General features: G+C 44.5%; 1 protein-coding gene across 10 annotated transcripts in view; it reads left to right on the forward strand.

Annotated features, from left to right (window-relative positions):
- LOC144122120 (uncharacterized) overlaps nt 1-18,965 on the forward strand; it is a 246,248-nt gene that overhangs the window by 83,672 nt on the left and 143,611 nt on the right. The window contains exon 3 of one of the 10 annotated variants that reach the window (XM_077655650.1): nt 18,244-18,357. The exons of the other annotated variants lie outside the window; for them this stretch is intronic. The gene's annotated coding sequence lies outside the window, so the exon portion shown is untranslated. The remainder of the gene's footprint in view (nt 1-18,243; nt 18,358-18,965) is intronic. 10 annotated transcript variants of the gene reach the window in all.

An 18,965-nucleotide genomic window follows, 5' to 3' on the forward strand; every position in this document is an offset into this window, starting at 1 on the left:
CGGAATGAATACCAGTCGTAATTGGGAGCTTATTAAAGAATTTCTTAATACTACAGAGTCTAACACGGGCATTAAAAAAATAATTCACAACGAGGAATGCATAACCGAGGCTGACATATCAAATGCTTTTAGTGATCATTTTGCCACTTGCCAGAACACGCTATCGCCTAGTGTTTTACGTCATCTCCCACGTTGCCCTCAGTCATTTTTCCTTCGACCGGTTTCTTCCGAAGAAGTTTTAAAGGTATTTTGTTCTCTTAATGTCACTGGACCTGGCCTGGATTCTATTCCGCCTTCTAGAATAAAACTGGTAGCGGCAGACATATCATTTGTTTTTGCAGATATCGTTATCAAAGCTTTTAGCACAGGCATATTTCCTGATTTGATGAAATATGGTAAAGTAATCCCAGTGTTCAAAAATGGTTCGCGTGAAAACATTAATAACTACCGCCCAATTTGTATTTTGCCATTTGTTAGTAAGATCATTGAAAAGCTTATTTACACTCGTCTAATGCACTATCTCAGTAAATTTAATCTTCTTTCTCCATTACAATTTGGTTTTAGGCAGAATTATTCGACGGAATTGGCATTAAATAATTTCACGGATAACATTAAACGCTTTATTGACGAAGGGTTTGTTGCAGGAGCCATATTCATCGATCTAACAAAAGCCTTTGACACTCTAGATCATTCTATTCTTCTGTATAAGCTCGAATCTTTCGTTATTACTGGCCCACCTTTAAATCTTATTCGCAGCTACTTGTCTAACAGGCCTCAAGTAGTGTACCTTAATGACCAATTCTCTTCTACTAAAGTAATCAACTGTGGCGTTCCCCAAGGCTCTATACTAGGCCCATTGTTGTTCTTATTATTTATAAATGATCTACCTAATGTAATTACCAACTGTAACTGTTTGTTATATGCTGATAACACGACCATCTACTCATCACAGAAATCGCTTACCGCACTTCAAGACACACTTAACACTGATCTTAACAATGTGTATTTCTGGTGCACTGATAATAAACTTCAAATCAATCCCTTAAAAACAACCTTTGTACTATTTCATAATCCACAAACGTCGATTTATTCTCCAATAACTGTCTCGTTAAATACTTATGTTATACCGACATCTGATACTGTTAATTTTCTGGGTATTACTCTCGACAAACTCCTTAAGTTCAATAGCCATGCCAACTCGCTAATAAAAAAAGGTTTCATTTGGCATCCGCATTATCATTAAAACACGCGCATTCTTCCACCCTCATAATATTAGATCGTTGTATCATGCTTATAATAACAATCATTTATCATACTGTTTATCTTCATGGGGTAATACATATGCCATTCATCTCAAACAACTTCAACGTCTTCAAAATCAGGCAATAAAATTAATGACCTTTAGCTCATTCCGCTGCCATTCTTTACCTATCTATCAACGTCTTAACGTTTTACCCATTCAACAGCTGTTCTACAATAAGTTATCACTCATAACATTTCTCTCTTTCATCGTGAAATAACCTTAGACATTCTTCCTTTTGATAACCTCATAAACAAAAATAATACTAGGTTTTCAGAACACTATAACCTTCTTTTACCTAAAATCAGATCTAACTATGGTAAATTTACACTTCGTTTCTATGGTATTTCACTTTGGAATCAGATCCCTGTTAATATTAAGTCATCTCTTTCATTGCAGTTTTTTAAACACAATATGAAAAGAATACTGTTAGCAGAACCATCTTTTCATTTGTCATAAATACATTTATCAAACTTTCTTTACATTATTTCTGTTTTTGTATCGTTAGGCTTCATGTTTCTGTAAAACACTGTATTTTTCTTTGTTCGTAATATGCCGAAGAGCCAAATTTTTATTACAGATTACTAGATATTCCTGCTTATGATTATTTATTGTGATATTACTGTATAACGCTGTTTTTAGTATATATCTAACTGTCTTCTATTTATTTGCACTTGTTCGCTATGAATTGTATTTCTTGACACGTTTTTTTTCTCTTTTTCTTTTGTTTTGTTTGTTTGTTTGCCCTCTACTTGCTGCTCTAATACTCTTATGCACCCACTAATGATAGGATGTCTCCCTGGCAGTTTCTCACTCTGGGACCTCCTGATGCTGTATATAATATGTAAGCCCGTTTCTTGTACATGCAATAACAATAAACTTGAACTTGAACCTGCACTCGCTGCACCGACGCCGCACAAAATGACAACCCCGACCATGACGCAAACTGCCCTCAAAACGACGCCGCCACCCAGAAAAGATTCGACCACACGCCCCACCCGCGACTCGCATACGCGACGAAGCCGTGACCCGCCGCCGAGAGTAACATGCAATGCAAGAACCAGGACCTCCGACTTAGAAGTGACTATCGACGGCCGGAAAGTTACCGCTCTAGTTGCCACAGGAGCCGATTACTTGGTAATAAATGGAACATTCGCTGCGCAGCTGAGAAAAGTCACAACGGCTTGGGACGGTCCGCAAATTCTCACCGCCGGGGGCCACCTCATTACGCCTTCAGGACGATGTACAGCGCGAGTGACTGTCAATGGACATACCTATCCTGCGACCTTTGTTGTGCTACCGCAATGCTCCAGCGAAGTGATTTTGGCTATGGATTTACTTAATGAACATGCTATCCAAGTTGATCACGCTTTCGACGGCCGAAGCCATCGCTTCGATGAAAACTCGGGAAAATCACGTTGCCCTGAGTGTCCTGGAGGCAGAAGTGACCACCCCGATCAAGCGTTATCGTCACCGTAGGCGCCACGAAAGCCATTAACGCTCAGGACATCATGGAGAGGAACAAGCATTTGATTCTACACCGAGGAATCAGCATCGCAAGAGGAATCGGACATTTCCGCAATGGCCAGGCCGAAGTACTGCCGACTAACTTCAGCGAAGAAAACCGGCACATTAACAGAGGAACGACGATTGCTTTCTTCGACGAAATATCCGACGTACGTGACGTACCCCTCCGCAGAAGATTCGCCTGACCAAGAGAACTCGCACACTTTCGACATCTACCCAGCCCTGCATCGGAACAGACAAGACCAGATCCGCAATCTACTTCGAAGCTACAGTGAGTGTTTTTCGACATCTCCGAACGTCCGACAAACGCCAGTTGCCAAGCATCGCATTATAACGGACCAACACGTCCGACCTCTCCGTCAAAGCTTCTACCGTGTGTCACCGCGAAAACGACAAGCCGTCCGGGACCCAGTCGATGAAATGCTTCGCGACGACGTCATCCAGCCTTCAAACAGCCCATGGGCGGCACCGGTTGTTCTAGTGAGAAAGAAAGACGCCGCACTTCGATTCTGCGTTCATTACTGCCGCTTGAACAACATAACAAAGGACCTCTACCCCCTCCCCTGCATCGTCGACACACGGAACCGCCTCTTCAACGCCAAATATTTCTCGTCGATGGACCTCAAGAGCGGCTACTGGCACCAGCGACGTTTCAGCGAGTAATGGATACAGTGCTGGCAGGTCTGAAGTGGCAAATTTGTCTAGTATATTTAGATGATGTCGTTGTCTTCGCCTCGAACTTTGAAGAGCACCTCAAAAGATTCGAACAGTACTAGACGCCATCAAGTCGTCAGGCCTAAGTTTGAAAGCAGAGAAATTCCACTTTGCCTACGAAGAGCTGCTGTTTCTAGGCCACATCGCTAGCAAGGAGGGAGTACGCCCAAACCCGCAGAAAATCGCTGCTATTGAACAGTTTCTACTGCCGGCCGATAAGAAAGCAGTGCGTAGATTTCTCGCACTGTGGGCCTATTACCGACGATTTGTGAAAAACTCTTCGCGCATCGCCGATCCCTTGACCCAACTGACGAAGGCAGATATGTCGTTTAAATGAGAATGCCGCAGGCAGAAGACTTCAAGGAACTTCAGCGTCGTTTACAGTACCCACCGATCCTCGCGCATTTTGATGAAAACCCCGATACTGAAGATCATACCGACGCAAGCAGCGTGGGCCTAGGCGCCGTCCTCGTTCAAAAAAGCGACGGGCTGGAGAAAGTCATCGAATACGCTAGCCGTTCCTTTTCCAAGGCTGAGGCTAAGTATTCGACATCTGAGAAGGAGTGTCTTGCCATTATGTGGGTTACGCCAAAATTACGCCCTTACCTGTACGGACGACCGTTCAAGGTGGTCAGCGATCACCACGCGCTGTGCTGGCTTGTCAACTTGAAGGACCCCTCTGGCCGACTCGCTCGATGGAGTCTGCGCCTCCAGGTGTTTGACGTCACCATCGTTTACAAGACCGGACGCAAGCACTCTGACGCCGATTGCCTCTCACGAGCCTCTGTAGATACACCGCCGCCGGACGACGATGAGGACGCGTTCCTAGAACCCACCAGCCCACGCTCTATTGATCAGCAGCAACGCACGGACCACTTCATAAAATGCCTCATCGAGTACCTGGAAGGCAAGGTTTCTTCACCCCCGCTTAATTCAAGCGAGGACTGCCTTTCTTCTGTGTGCAGAATGAGGTCCTTGTGAAGAAGAACTTTGCAGCGAGCAAAACAGCCTACCTCCTTGTTGTACCTGCTTGTCTCCGCGAAGAAGTTCTACACACTTCACACGACGAGACGACAAATAGAACTTTCGGGTCTACTCGCACCCTCCGCGGCATTCAAGACAAGTATTACTGCCCCATACTGTCTGCCGATGTCGCACATTATGTGAAAACCTTCCGAGATTGTCACCGACGAAAGACCCTTCTAACACGACCAGCAGGATTTCTGAGCCCCATTGAACCTCCCTCAAGGCCCTTTCAGCAGATTGGCATGGACTTGCTTGGCCCTTTTCCAGCGTCAACGTCTGGAAATAAGTGGATCATCATAGCGACCGACTAGCTGACCCGCTACGCCGAGGCGAAAGCCCTACCGAACGGAAGAACAGCAGAAGTTGCCAAATATTTCGAGGAGTGCATCCTACTGCGACACGGCGCCCCTGATGTGCTCCTCATTACGGACAGAGGAACAGCATGCACGGCGAAACTAACGCAAGCCTTCCTGCGTTACAGCCAAACCAGCCACCGGAGGACAACTGCATACCATCCGCAGACCAACGGACTGACCGAGCGCCTGAAAAAAACCATCCCCGATATGCTCGCCATATATGTCGATGCAGAACACAAAACCTGGGACGTCATCCTGCCTTACGTCGTCTTCGCCTACAACGCCGCAGTGCAGGAGACCACCCAGATGACGCCTTTTAGGCTCGTCCATGGCAGGGAGGCCACGACCACGTTAGACGCCATGCTGCCCAACGTTACAGAAGAAGAGAACGTCGACGTTGCCGCCTTCCTTCCACGCGCAGAAGAAGCTCGAAGGCTTGCCCGATTACGGATCAAAGATCAGCAGCGGTCCGACGCCAGACGCTACAACCTACGAAGACGCAACGCGGAATACAAGCCAGGAGACCAAGTCTGGGTTTGGACGCCCAGTCGCCGCCGTGGATTGAGTGAAAAGCTTTTGCGCCGCTATTTCGTCCCATACAAGATTCTTCGTCGGCTAGTCGAACTGGATTATGACGTCATCCCTGACGCAATGACTGCATCCCAGCGACGCCGCGTACGACCAGAAGTTGTCCATGTAGTCCGTCTGAAGCCGTATTATGCGCGCTAAAGGCCGCTGCATTTCCATACTCTATTTTCGAAAGATCCGCTTTATCTGTTAATAGTCGCATTATTTGTTTTAATGCATCGGGTCGATGGTCCTTTGAGAGGGGAGTCATGCCGCGAATAGTTGCCGTGTTTGTTCGTTCTTCAAATCTGCCGCCACACCACTTTGTCGCTATGTTTGCGACGCAAGACGCGGCTAGATTTATCTCGATTGATCGCAGCCAGGCTGAGCTGGTTCTGTGTTTTTCCGGAATGTTCTAGTAACTTTGCACGCTTTATCTCGAAAGTCCGCTATGTAGCTTTAAAATGAGCACGACTGACAGCGGCGGGCATTCCGTTCCAGGAGCGCCGAGCACGCTTGTCGCTTCGCCGCCGCCGAGTGATTCAGTCCATCGTGGGCGCAAGTCAGCCCAATAAAGAGTTTTCTTTTAGAAGACCTTTTGTCCGTCTTCATCGCTCCTTCGACTGCCGTCACCCCTACGTGACAATATAGCACCCTTTGCAAGTCTAAGACGGCACCAAAAACGAACCTCCGCATTGCCTACAAACTAGAGTGTTCTCGGTTATTTCCACGTTTATTTATTTATTAATTTAGGAACACTGCAGACTCTTCCTGGAGTCCAGCGCAGATGTGGGAAACGCACATGAATGCTACCAAAAATACAAAACAAAGGCAAAGAAAAAGTTGGACGTTCAGAGTTTTCAAAGCGGTAAAAAATTCGACTTCATCCGGACAATCTAGAATATTCTGAGGCAGCCTATTCCAGTCGGACACAGGTTTAAGGAAATAGGAATATTTAACTGAATCGGTACAAGCCCGGTGTTCTAGTAAAATTTTCCGATGGTTAAAGCGTGTGTTAGCTCGTGATAAAGTAGCAAGGTAGAGTCTTGTTTATCTCCGTGTTATTATTGTACAGGAGGTATAAGAACTTAAGGCCGTATTCTGTGCGTCTAGATTGGAGTCTGACCGTCCAAGAGATTAAACATCCGTATTACGCTATCTGTTTATCTGTAACAGTTGCAAATAAGACGGACGGCCATTCTCTGCACCTTTTCCAACTTGTATATATTTATTTTGGTGTAGGGGTCCCATATGCGCGACGCATACACCAAAATCGGTCTAACCAGGGATTTTTATGCAGTGAGCTTCACCCGTGTTGTGGCTGTCGCCAATTTTCTTCGAATCCCCGATAAGACCTTGCGTGCGGTACAGCATATGTTATACATATGCTTGTTCCAGATTAATGTTGATGTTATATCGACTCCTATATATTTTACAGCTGATACTTCGTTAATTACGCCAATATTGTATGTGTGATGGAATGATTGCTTCTTGTTTGAGACACCAGGAACAGAGCATTTTTTATTGTTGAGAGCAATTTCCCACTTTTCGCACAAGTTGTGAATATTTTAAAGATTCGCATTAAGAATAGTTCTTGATCCTGTGGTGACCTGACCGTTGTGTACGCAACACAATCGGCTGCAAAATGTTTTGCTACTTTTCCAGGATCTAAAATGTTCTGCTACTTTTCCAGGGTCTATCTCGATAACAATGTCATTGATATAAATAAGGAACAAGACTGGGCCCAGGACAGACCCCTTGAGTACACTTGATTTCATTGGAAGGCTATCTTAAGAACTATTATTAACGTTAACATATTGTGCGCGGTTGTAAAGATAGGCTTTCTTAAAGTCAATAAGTATTCTGTTTATTCCAAAGTTATATAGCTTTTGTATTAGTTTATTGTGTGACACTTTATCAAAAGTCTTGGAAAAGTCCAGGAACACTGCGTCGATTCGGCCTCTGTCGTTAATTGCAACCAAAAATTTGTGGCAGGTAGTAAGTAACTGTGTGACGGTGGACCGCCCGCGCCGAAAACCATGCTGTGCATCTGACAATAGGCGGCTTTCTTCTAAGTACTGAACCAGCTCCCTACAAATTATGTGTTTCAATTGCTTCGAACTAAGTGAAGTTAAGGATATAGGGCGCTAATTGGATACCGTTGAACGAGCAGGCAATGCGGAACTCGACAACGAAGCAGTAAAGATTGCGTGCAAGTAGTGCGATATCTACTCTGTGTAACGGTGCAGAAATGCTTTAGACATATTATCTGACCCTACTACTCTTTTCGGGTCCAAGCTTAAGGATGAAATAGAAATGCCTTCTCGGGTCACAACTACGTCGCGCATAGTCCATTGGAACTTCTCGGGTGCAAAACCAATGCTCTGGTCTTTAGGCGCGAACACTGAGTGGAAATACTTGTTAAATTGATTAGCTACGTATGTAGAATCTGTGACTTGTACGCCATCAACACATAAAAAAGTTTCATTTGACCTGTTCTCATCAATAAATCTTGAAAATTTTGCCGACGCCTGTGGGAGAAAGGTTTAGAGGGTAACAGAAAAAAGGTTGTGTTTCGCTTGCTTTATCCTGTTTCTGAGCTCATTTCGTAAGCTTATTTTTTTCTAATGATTGCTAGTTGACGAGAAGGCATTCGCCGGAGTGGTTTTAGCTTCCGCTTCATGTGCATAACTTCTCTTGTAATCCATGGATTTTGTCTTTTCTTCTTGAGCTTGTTCGGAACAAACCGCTGCAGGCATTTCAAGCATATTGTTTTAAACCTGGACCATAATATGTTTACGTCCTCGAGCTTCTCAAAGCCGTGGTAATGTGTTCTAGGTAGTCAAGAATGCTCACACCATCTGCTCTTTTAAAGTCTTTAACAGTAAGAGGTGAAGTATTGTTTTCAGCCGTACTTTGGAGATTATAGGTTTGTGATAGTAGTTCATGGTTAGGCACACCACTCATAACATCAACATGAGTACAGGAAATAGCAGGACTAACGAACAACAAATCTAAAGTGCACCGCGATGAAGGTGTGGTTTGTGTAGGCACGTGAACAACCCGGGTGAGGTCTCAAGAAAAAGCAGCGTTTAGAAGCTGGTCGAAATGTTTTAAATCGCCACCCGATTCGATCATATTTGTCCAGTCAATATAAGGTAAGTTAATATCACCGCCTATAATCAACTTCGTTTGAACTCTCCTGAAACGCTGTACATAGTCGCACAACTGCTTAAAATAAAAAAATGTCCGCGTTGGGCGGGCGATACACAACGCTGATAACCACGGTATAACAAAAAATTTTACCTTGTAAAAGAGTAGAAAACTGAGCTAGTTGGTTCATTCTTCTTGGTGGGAACAGCCGAAAAAAAACCAAAACGCAGACACAGAAAGGAACACACAGAACGTAGACGAGGCTGACTGTCAACTAAAATTTTTATTAGAAAATCCGCGCTTTTTGTTTCCTTGTCAAAAAGATCTTGCTTTTATCTCCCGTGGGGTTCGTTCAAGAAGGAAATTTCTTTTCTTGATAGAGAGATGGATGGTGTGCTGACGCACCGCTGTCCTGTTTCCCGTATCGCCAATGCCTCAAGGATCTCACGTGTCAATTTGTCTGCATACCTTTTCATGACTTGAACTTCATGCAACTTGGGCTCACACTTGCGCACTTGTTTGCCTTTTTTGTTTTCTTTACAATCTCTGTAATGCAGGGCTAGATTGCTGCTTGGGGCACCTGATAGCGCCTGAAGCAAGCTAAGAGAAGAGTCAAGGTGCTTCTTGAACAGAATAATATGAGCCGTTTGTATTCCAAGGTAGAATCTACCAAGATTTGGACCTTGTCGGTGTTTTTCAACGCAAAAACACAAAATCGGTACCCCCTTCCGCGCCATCGTTTCAGAAGCAGACACGTGGCAGAAGCTGGTGTCAGAGCACTTGTTCAAGCAACTTTCCCTGTTGAGGGTAGAAGATCCTTTTAGAATCTGGAAGTCTGAAGAAGTAACGTCTGAGATAAAAGGGTTCAAAACGACCGAAATGTACGTGTTCTCGATTGACATCGAAGAAATGTATTATTCAATTCCGCACAAGAAACTGATGACCATACTTAGAGAAACCATTGAAGAGCAGGGAGTTATTTCATTTCAAAACTCGGCCGGAGTGTCGGTGGAAGGGTTCCTAGAGCTGCTGCGCGCTTATCTTGGCTCTACGATCGTCGCTCATGGGGATTCCTTGTTCGTCCAAAAAAGAGGCGTCAGCATCGGCTCTAAGGTAGCACCACTACTCAGTGACTTGTACCTGGCCGCATGCGACAAGAGAATACAAGAATCTGTGAAAGAAAATAGCGTCACACGGATTGTTCGTTATGTTGATGATTTCTTGGTTCTGTGCAGAACAGAGGATTCAACAGATTTTGAGCGACTCAAGGATAGCGTACTGGAGACCTTTCGCCGAACCTGCCCAGAGATGAAATTCACCCACGAGCTTCCAGCCAAGGATTCGCTGCAATTCCTGGACTTACGCCTTGAATTCCAACCCGGACACTTATGTTGGAGGTACGAGCCTAGGGCGAAGAAACAGTTTCTCCCTTTTTCATCAAGCCATTCAAAGACCGTGAAAAGGGCAATATCGAGTGCCGCGCTCTTTTCAGCTCTGAAGAAATCGTGTGAGCATCAGATGGAGACAAGTTTTCGGCGGCAGATCGAAAGGCTAAAAAATGCGGACTATCCCGTTCTGATGCTTAGCAGCGTAGCTGAAAGCTTGCTGCGGAAAGTGAAAGGAGTGCAAGAAAGGAAAGGTGGACATGAAGAAGGCATTGAAAGGGAGAAATTAGCTGCGGTTCCGTATGTTCATGGATTGACCCACAACCTCATGAAGATTGGCAAGAGGCACGGGGTCCGGGTTGTTTGCTCTGCACCGAACAAGGCAATGAGCATGTGTGCTCGAGTCAACAGGCAAAAGAAGCAGCAATGCCAGATCGCACACCGAACAAGATTCAGCGAGTGTGTTAAAGGTGTGGTTTATAATATCCCTCTGGCCTGTGGAAAACAATATATAGGACAGACGGGAAGGTGCCTTAATGATAGGATAAGAGAACATGCATCATCGCTATCAGGTGCCCCAAGCAGCAATCTAGCCCTGCATTACAGAGATTGTAAAGAAAACAAAAAAGGCAAACAAGTGCGCAAGTGTGAGCCCAAGTTGCATGAAGTTCAAGTCATGAAAAGGTATGCAGACAAATTGACACGTGAGATCCTTGAGGCATTGGCGATACGGGAAACAGGACCGCGGTGCGTCAGCACACCATCCATCTCACTATCAAGAAAAGAAATTTCCTTCTTGAACGAACCCCACGGGAGATAAAAGCAAGATCTTTTTGACAAGGAAACAAAATGCGCGGATTTTTCAATAAAAATTTTAGTTGACAGTCAGCCTCGTCTACGTTCTGTGCGTTCCTTTCTGTGTCTGCGTCTTGGTTTTTTTTTCGGCTCTTCCCACCAAGAAGAATCTACCTTGTAAAACTAGTTTTCCTGTCCAGGCATGTCTTCGAGTGGTGTCATATTTTTGCAGTTCTTTACAATAATAGCCTTTCCACCCCACGAGACTACCGGTAGCGCCGAATTATTTTGTACGATTGTGGTACAACATCACTGTCCGGTACATCTTCAAGTAACCATGTTTCGGTTACCAATATAATATGGGGATCAATACCGTAAAGCAAACCTTCATTACCGGTTGCTTCGCGAATCGTATAGACATGAATCGCATAGACAGTGTTTTCTTAGTCTGCTTAAGGCCTCTCTGTTTATTCGCTTTTGGAACATCGGCATCGGTGTCACTTGACACACCTGCGATTTGGTCCTCAAAGCTGGCGAGTTTTTGACGCTCATTCCTTTCTTCGTCCCTCACGTAAACGTCGGTGTCGATAACGATCCCATCGCAACTGAGATACGCTGCTTCCGCATTACTATCAACTGTAGACCATAGCAGCTTCCTTATGTTCCGTGTTCTATGCGTGTAGTCATAGGACAAGGACAAGTTTTTGCCTTTTAACTTCTTCGCATTACTAAACAGCAGTATTTTTTCAGAGACGTCACAGCCTCAAAATCACTGGTCTTGTTTTGTCCGCTGTGTTTTTCCAAATTCTGTGAATTCGCTCGGGACTGGTCACACTGACTCCCAACGTTTTTTGGAGGATTCCCGTTAATACAGCCTCCATAAGGGACTGTTGTCTCTGTTTCTTGCTCTTTCACGCCGTATGCAATCAAATTATTCCGACGGCTATAACTGTCATGGTAATCTATTCTACGTGCCATCGGAGCAATTTCCTCATGAAGAAAACAAACTGACCGTTCACTTTCTTCCACTTTTTGGGCTGTTTGCACAAGTCATTCAATACTGGCTTCAATCTAACTCAATCTTTTTGTTGGTGTTCGAAATGTGCGCATCAAGTTATTTTTTCAATTGCTTTCATCTCTGTCGCGGAAGCTAGCCTGTTTTCAAGAATAGCGGCCAATTGATCTTGCATCGAGGGCCAAGATTCAATTCCCCATCTCCACTCAAGAGGAGACGAACTACGCTCAAAGACTCAATGCACCCCGCAATGCATTCACACAACACTTGTTGGCAATACAGGAAAATAAGGCACAATGAATTAATTACTCTAGAATTCACATACGGCACGTTTAGCACTAACCTGCACAGAGATGATCAGAAAGTTTAGATGCGGCTGCATCGTCCGGCTGCTGCCTTGCCCACTGGCAGAGAAATCTTGGGGGGGGGGGGGGCGCTCGAAGGTTCCGTTACTGTCAGTGTTGTTGAGCGGTGAACGCGTAAGGGCGAGAAAAGTTCAAAAGCGGCTCCAATGCTCCTGTTGTTACTTCCAATACCAATGTCGTTGGGGTTCCCTGCAGACATTTCTGTTGTCACAAGCAGCGTGAGTATCCGGGAGCATCTTCATATGCGACCGGCAAAAATTGCGCTGCAAGGACCTGCACATAGATGACCAGAAAGTTTACATGCGGCTGCATTGTCCGGCTGCTACCTTATACATACGTTTTCGGTGTAAATAAGCCTGATCTCCAATAGCATCCAGTAACAAAAGCAGCGGATTAGATGCACTGATGTACGCATTATAGCTCGATCTCAGTACCATATTTAGTTTGTAGGATTGTCAAAGTTATAAAATCAAGATCACGGGCTCCACTTTTGTGTGTGGATTGTGAGCACATAAGAATAACACACTTGTGGAGGCTGCCCTCTCTCGCTGTCACCATTTCGTGCACATTTGCGTGCACTCCCAGACACCCTTAGAGCGTGGGGGGTAGCGGCCTCGGTCACAAAGGAGATGCCCTCGACTCAGCGTGACAAGCTCAGCCGGAGACCAGCTACCAAGTGACAAGGGGGTTGGTCGTTTGGTGCCCAGCTTTCACCGGTCGCAAGCCAGTGAATAGGTCGGAGCCAAAAGTTCACAAGACAAAACAAAGTTTATACAGCTAAGAGACGATACAGATGATTTCACAATCACCAGTACGAGCGCATACAAAGGGATTTACAAATACAATGCAACTCGTGCAAAGTAATAGCGAGAGATTACAACTCAGCAGAATCTTTGCACCTAAAGTGCACTAACACATAGAGAGATAAACCAAACACTATTTCTTCACCGGCCACTGCGAGAGTCCGACGACCTGAGGAACACGACGGGGTCGATCCGCAGACTGGCGCACGTTGCCTCGCTGGTCCGTGGCTGCTCGAGTGGTGTCCTCCCGGGAGCCGAGCGGGCGCGCTTCCCTGAGGCTTACACGGCGGCTCGGGCTGGCAGGCAGGAGGAAAAACGCCAAGGCGCCCGTGTGCTGTGCGATGTCAGTGCACGTTAAAGATCCCCAGTTGGTCGAAATTATTCCGGAGCCCTCCACTACGGCACCTCCTTCATCCTTTCTTCTTTCACTCCCTCCTTTATCCCTTCCCTTACGGCGCGGTTCAGGTGTCCAACAATATGAGACAGATACTCCGCCATTTCCTTTCCCAAAAAAACAAATGTAATTATAATTATAATTATAAAGCCCTCATTTATAGGCGCAGTCCGCGTGTGTTCGTTCTTTGCCCAAAGGTAGGCGGGCGCATACACGCAGTATCAACTGCACAAGCTCCTTCTCCTCCTCGCACTGGGCGCGCGACCCATTGGTCAAGCTCGGAGACCGGGTTCTAGAAGCATCGAGGGCTTTCTTGCGATGCGAAGCCACCGGCGCGAGAGCGAAGTGGAGAGAGTATCATTTTAGCGCGGGCAAGGTTACCCCCTCTCCGTCGACAATGAGTAGAAAGTACTCGGACGTTCTAGATTAATCGACGGCGCGCGCGGCCATGTTTCCATGTTTCCGTGCGAGCTGGGTGGAAAGGACAGCAGCGCACGCAAAGTTACACGCTCTCGGGGGTTCTTTCCCCGGTGCTTTTTGTTTTATTTTTCCGCGCGCGGGCGTGATTGCTTACGCGCAGAGCCGTTTTTTGAAACATGCGCCAAACTTTGTTACACTCGGTCATATAGCTTATAATCCAAACTTCCTTCTCCCTTGTTCCTTTGCATCTCTCTCATCCCTTCCCTCACGGGTTATAGAGTTCGGCAGCTGAGCAGAAGTACAAGCGACTGAGTCCATGCAGCGGCTGTCACGTTTCGACAAAACCGGGGTACAAAAATACATATGAATGCGTTTCAATGCATTTCAATATATATATATATATATATATATATATATATAATATATAATATATATGGTTACTAAAGTAGCTTGCGTTGGCGTCCGCAGGGAAAAGGTGAAGTGAAAAAGGTACCGCTACAGAAACACATTTATTGTCGACGTTTCGACCGTGGTGCCGCCTTCTTCAGGACAGCAGTGGTGTCGCCTAGATTAATGTTTTAAGTTTGTGATGGTATAAGGTATATAATATATAATTATGAGCCTAAGTACACCACTGCAAGATAAAGACCTCGCATGAGGTTGCCCTTAAGATGACGGAATGCGCGTTTAGCTGATGTTAAGAAGGTGTTAATATGGTAATGTAAGGTTACGTCACACTTTAATGAACTCCAAGATACTTGTAAGTTGTAAGTTCTGCGCTAGCGCTATTATGCAAGTAAGCGGTAGGAATTCTGTTGCAATTGCTGGGAAACGACATTAGCTTTATTTTAAATGCATTTAGTGACAATATCTAAGTGCTATACCTATATATCACTGCATCAAGATCAGTTTGAAAGGAATGGCGATCGGTGTCGTTAGTAATGTTGCGATATAAAACAGAGTTCTTGGTGGGAACAGCCGAAAAAAACCAAAACGCCGACACAGAAAGGAACACACAGAACGTAGACGAGGCAATGAGCATGTGTGCTCGAGTCAACAGGCAAAACAAGCAGCAGTGCCAGATCGCACACCGAACAAGATTCAGCGAGTGTGGTAAAGGTGTGGTTTATAATATCCCTCTGGCCTGTGGAAAACAATATATAGGACAGACGGGAAGGTGCCTTAATGTTAGGATAAGAGAACATGCATCATCGCTATCAGGTGCCCTAAGCAGCAATCTAGCCCTGCATTGCAGAGATTGTAAAGAAAACAAAAAAGGCAAACAAGTGCGCAAGTGTGAGCCCAAGTTGCATGAAGTTCAAGTCATGAAAAGGTATGCAGACAAATTGACACGTGAGATCCTTGAGGCATTGGCGATACGGGAAACAGGACAGCGGTGCGTCAGCACACCATCCATCTCTCTATCAAGAAAAGAAATTTCCTTCTTGAACGAACCCCACGGGAGATAAAAGCAAGATCTTTTTGACAAGGAAACAAAAAGCGCGGATTTTCCAATAAAAAATTTTAGTTGACAGTCAGCCTCGTCTACGTTGTGTGTGTTCCTTTCTGTGTCTGCGTTTTGGTTTTTTTTCGGCTGTTCCCACCAAGAAGAATGAACCAACTAGCTCAGTTTTCTACTCTTAAAACAGAGTTATCCGGAAACAACTGAATTCGGGATGAGACGGACTGTTATAGGTCCTTAACAAAAATCACAAGCAGGGGACCAAGTACGCTTCCCTGAGAGCTCCAGATGTTACGGTGACACAAGAGTTACAGACTTTGGGGCAGGTGAATACAAAAGTGTATTAGTCTGAGCTGGTCGGTACATTTCGCAGGAAGAAGTACAGCGCAAAAAGACCGGACTAAAGGAGCAGACGGACACAGGTGCTGACTTACGACTGATGATTTTATTGCTATGATAGCGCAATAAATATGAGAAGCTAAGCGAAATCAACGTGTGGCGTTGGATCGCTGATTTAATACGTCAACAAAACAGAAGGAAAGTAGGAAAGAGGGAAACTAGCACTAGTCAGTAAGCCGCTAAGATAATCAATTTCTTTTTGAGTTAGTGCAAGAGATGGCTTGTGTAGTTGAAGCGTTCCTGATTCATGAAAAGCAAGAAAAGTGCGAGGGCAAGCCATCCCTTGCACTCACTCAATAAGAAATTGATTATCTTAGGGGCTGAGTGACTAGTGCTGGTTTTACCTCTTTCCTCCTTTTCATTGTGTTTTGTTGACGTACTCAATCAGCGATGCAATGCCACACGTTGATTGTGCTTAGGTTCTCATATTTATTGCGCAATCACAGCAATAAAATCATCAGTCGTAAGTCGGAGCCTGTGTCTGTGCGCTCCTTTAGTACCGTCTTTTTGCGCTGTACCTCTTCCTGCGAACTCTTTAAACCATGCAAGATCATTTGGCTGAGTATATATATATGTGTGTTAATTTGATCTGAAGCCTATACTGAGGAATGCGATGAAATGCTTCGGCAAAATCCGGAAGCATTGCGTCAACCTGTAATCCAGAGTCTCTTGCGGAAAATATATCGTTAGTAAATCAAGCGCATTGTGTGTAGCTTGAATAACCCTTGCAATAACCATGTTGGTAGTTGAAAATGATGTGGTTCTGAAGGTAATTAATGACTTGAATATGCATGTCGTGCTCGAGGAGTTTGCAGACTTCGCTAGTTAATGCGATGGGACGATTGCGTTCACCGGATTAAACTTTGGCATTACCTTCGCTGTACGCCAATCATGAGCAATAATATCAGATGATATTGATTGCGAAAAAAGTGTTCTCAACAATTTATACAGGTTTAGACAGGCTTTTTTATGTATCCTGTTAATAAAACCAAAATTTTCATAACTAGTTGAAGTTTGGAGATTATTCAATGGGTCAACAGTGCATCATTCGTTCATGAAAATTTCTGGCAAGTGTTTCAAAATGGCTGCAATACGGGCGAGGAAGTAGCGTCTTCATGGGTGAAAACTAATGAAAATGGGTTCCTATGAATTTTTGCACACTGAATTTCAATGACAGGTTCGCCATCTGTATTTATCAGCACTATTTCATGGACGGAACTCGGATTGATGACGCGCCAGAATCGATACGAGTAATTGGTTAACATGTTAGCGTGGTCGTGACTGAACAAATGAGTTGATTTAAGTAGTGAATAATATTCTTTATCGCAATGTCTGTACTTTTTTATGATATTAGGAGACCTGTTTTGAGTGCTTGGTGGCATAAATGTTTTTTTTTCTTATTGTTAAGATGAAGATGACGACAAAGAACCAAGGTGCATATTTATTATATCTGATGGTGACGTTAGCGCATTCTTCTCAGTGATGTTAATCAAGATGGTTCCGAGCGATAGACAGTTGAATTCAACTGAGCGAGATGAAGAATGAGACAAAATGTATCTCAAAATGTTTGTACTTCCGAGTTAATCACTTCAACATTAGCATGGTTGTAGCAACGAATTCGCTGCGTGGCAGCTTTCCTTTGAACGTGTGAGTGATGCGTCCGACGATTATGTCGTGATTGTAGAGACCATTAAAATGCAGTAATATATTATAAACGTCTGGGTCATTTATTTGTACGAGATCAAGTACATTTGCTTTGATGGCGGTGCGTTGGGTATGATTAGTGCTGTAGAGTAGAAATCTGGGTCAGTTGGTATTTGTTCAGGAAAAAAAACAGTCAAAAGACAGAACACAGCGAAGAGACGGGCACACACACGACGACAGGAATAACAACTGTGCTTTAATGAAGGAAACAGTCTCACAGGAAAAGGTGGCAAAGCTTGCGCAGCTCGGTCATAAACAATCAACATCTAAAGATAAGCTGTGATCTAGCGCGCCGTTGCGAAAGGAACCCTATAGTTCCTTCTGCATAAGGTAAAGAGAAGGATTGCTGATGCAATCATCCCCTTGCACACTAATGAGGAACGCTTCGAGAATTTCGAGCTCAACATTTCCCTTTCCTCTGCCAACAATACTGATATTTGAAAGCAGCGTACGTGTAGCAGCCGAATACCCGGCAATGTCGATGCAAGTTAGCGCCGCCAGTAGGGGACCGAGAGTTGTGGTGCTCTCTCAGTCTTTCATTAATACACCGGCCTGTTTGGCCAATGTACACCTTTTCGCAGGTCAGCCAGCGGAATTCTGTATACCACTCCCATGGCAGAGTTGACGCAGCAGTTTTCATGCAGCGTCAAACAGACCGGACGATAAGTCCTGCCACGTGAGCACAGGCGTGAAAGTTTGCAGGGCGAGGAAAACACAACATTAACGTCCTGCTTTCCAGCAACCTTTTTTGATGGTGTGGGATATTTTATGCACATAAGGCAAGACTTCAATATTTATTTGTTAATCTTTTTTGGGGTTAACCCTTTTAACGTCTCGAACCTTGATCTTTTGCAACAGTGTTTCTGCTACTGCCCTCAAAAGTGCTTTCGGAAAACCAGCCACCTCCAAGCGTTCAAACTGGTTATCGAAGCTTGCCTTCATGTTGTGGTGGCCGCTCTTTAGTGATTAGTGGTAAGTAATGTTGTGATTAGTGATAAGGATTAGTGATAAGTTGTACAAGGGAAAAATCTAATCAGGAATGAAGAAAGGCGCTAACTTCCTTATCACAGGACTTAAGGGAAAGAGTTGGCCAATGAATTTCAGGAAAATTAGTCACGACATGCGAGGAAAATTGAGTTAGAAAAAAGCACTTACAAGACAGGAAGTATTCTATAAAATTTTCCAGAAAATTCATCAATCATATCACGCAGCCGGTAGAAAGCACCAAATATCACATTAGAGACAGAGAGTAGGCTGATGCTTTCTTGACACTCACAAAGTGAACAAGGGAGGGGAAAGCCTCAAGGTGCTTGCCAACGTTTCAACAAGAGGACTTCAGGAGAAGACAAGTACTTTCGTCGATAAGTTGGCAAGCACTCTGAGGCTTTCCCCTCTCTTGTTGACTTTGTGAATAATTACATTATAATTCCAAATTTACAACACCCCAAACACATTCAAGAACTGCAGCAACAGCGATGTTAAAAACAGATTTGTTTCTTTTCTGCAATAAGGACGCCACCCTCTTTCTAATTTTTTTTCTACCACAAAGAAAAAAGAAAATTCAAATTCACTGGGAAGAA

Source organism: Amblyomma americanum, chromosome 2 (genome assembly GCF_052857255.1).
Source record: "Amblyomma americanum isolate KBUSLIRL-KWMA chromosome 2, ASM5285725v1, whole genome shotgun sequence".
NCBI lineage: Eukaryota > Metazoa > Arthropoda > Arachnida > Ixodida > Ixodidae > Amblyomma > Amblyomma americanum.